Below are 1,848 nucleotides of genomic sequence, written 5' to 3'. Positions count from 1 at the left end.
TACAGTATGGAGCCTTTCACAGACACACACAAAGGAAACGTAGTGTAAAGAAAAATCAACTCAGATTTAATTAGACAAGTTAGTCTGTCTTGAAAATATGGCCTCATACCTTTCACTACCCAAGTTCTTTGACTAATGTATCTATAAGATCCAGTTTTGCTTGCATTGTACTGAAGGTTTGAATCAGTCATCTCCTGACATTAGTTAGTGTATTGTTGAACCCTCAAACAAAGTATTTTCATTATCTGTATCGTAATAGCTTTTGAGTGCATGCAGTCTGCCTCATTTTCTCAGATTGACGGGTTGCTCATCATGTCTGGCTTTAAAAGAAGTTACAGTACTAGTACAAATAAGGCTCCATCATATCTCACAGACCTCATAGAGGTCCTCATAAAGGACTCTTCATTCTCTGAACGCAGACTTTTGATTTCTAGCATCTTTAAGTAAAATGCAAGACAGGGCCCAATTTGAAAAAGCAATAGCTAGGGCTATATCAGGTGACCCTGAACCACCCCTTAGGTATCCAGCAATAGGACTGTGAGGATCTGTGTGAGGAAAGTGAAGTTCTTGGAGAAGGTACAAGATTCAAACCCAAACCCTTAAGATGGATGTCAGATAAAGAATTAAACTTCAGCGAGCTGAATGTGGAAGTCTTCATGGACTACAGTACTGTGGAAGAGTCTCGAGAACGACACAAGAAATCCTTCGTGCCTGTTCAACTCAACCATCTTGCACTGTGAAAATAACAGATAACAAAATGTTACATTTTAGAGGAAAATGTAAACCTTATAAATGCCAGGTCTCTCTTGGAAATTAGATTTTTAATCTCAATGAGATTTTTTTACCTGGATAAATAAAGGACTAAAAAAATAAAATAAAATGAAAAATTCACCTCTGTAATATTCTGGATATTTATAATTGAGCTTTTTGTATATATTAGAACTATTTCTTATATTTTGTAATACAATATGTTGTATTATTTAATTTAGTTCAGTCTGTTGCTGTTATTTTCTTGCAGCGACTATAACTGCATAATTTCCTTAGGGATTAATAGATTAAAAGTATTCTAGTTCTAATGCCTCCCATTTCCCCAAGAGTAATCATTTCTTAGATTTCTTTTTAAGTTATCTTGAATAATAATAGTTCTACAAGCTTTCTGAAGGTGTTTCCAACATAAACTGCTTTTTTCACTTTCATTTTCAGAGGAATGTTTTTTCTTTTAATGTAATACATTTTTCAAGCTTAAACCAAACCCAAGGGAAGGACCAGTGTTGTGTCGACACATGAAAGACAACACAGGAAAGAACTGATTTTAGTTAAATTTACAAAAATGACAAAAAGGTGATTCTCAAATCCATAAGAAATGCAGTGAGCCCTTTGGTGTATCCACCTCCTTGTTGGCCCATCAGACATGAGAAGTTATTATAAGAAGTTATTATTAAGGAAGTGATGCAAAGGAAAAAATTCAAATTAGAAGTCATTCGTTTCAAATGATCAATATGTATTGTGGAGGTAGAGTGATGTGCAGAGCTGTAGTAGCTACTCAAGTATAAAACTGATGAACCATGGGGCCACGGGGTGAATTCAGACGAGAGGTGATAATCAGTGAAAACACTACGTATTCAGTCTTTGTTTTGAGAATGTTGACAGAGAAGGCCAGAAGGACTGCACTCGACCTTTGTGTCATCGTGACACCCTTTCTCTATAATGAGAAAGCACAGGGGGTCAAGAGAGGAACTTATGTACTGCATGAGGAAGCCAGGAGCGGCAGAGAATTAAATCCAGTTCTATTTATACAGCACCAAATCACAGAAAATTGCAGGTACTTTATATTGTAAGGTAAAGACC

The sequence above is a fragment of the Pundamilia nyererei genome, unplaced genomic scaffold (genome assembly GCF_000239375.1).
Source record: "Pundamilia nyererei isolate P.nyererei 1_Seehausen unplaced genomic scaffold, PunNye1.0 scaffold00237, whole genome shotgun sequence".
NCBI classification, from domain to species: Eukaryota; Metazoa; Chordata; class Actinopteri; order Cichliformes; family Cichlidae; genus Pundamilia; species Pundamilia nyererei.
This window is presented reverse-complemented; position numbering follows the sequence as displayed.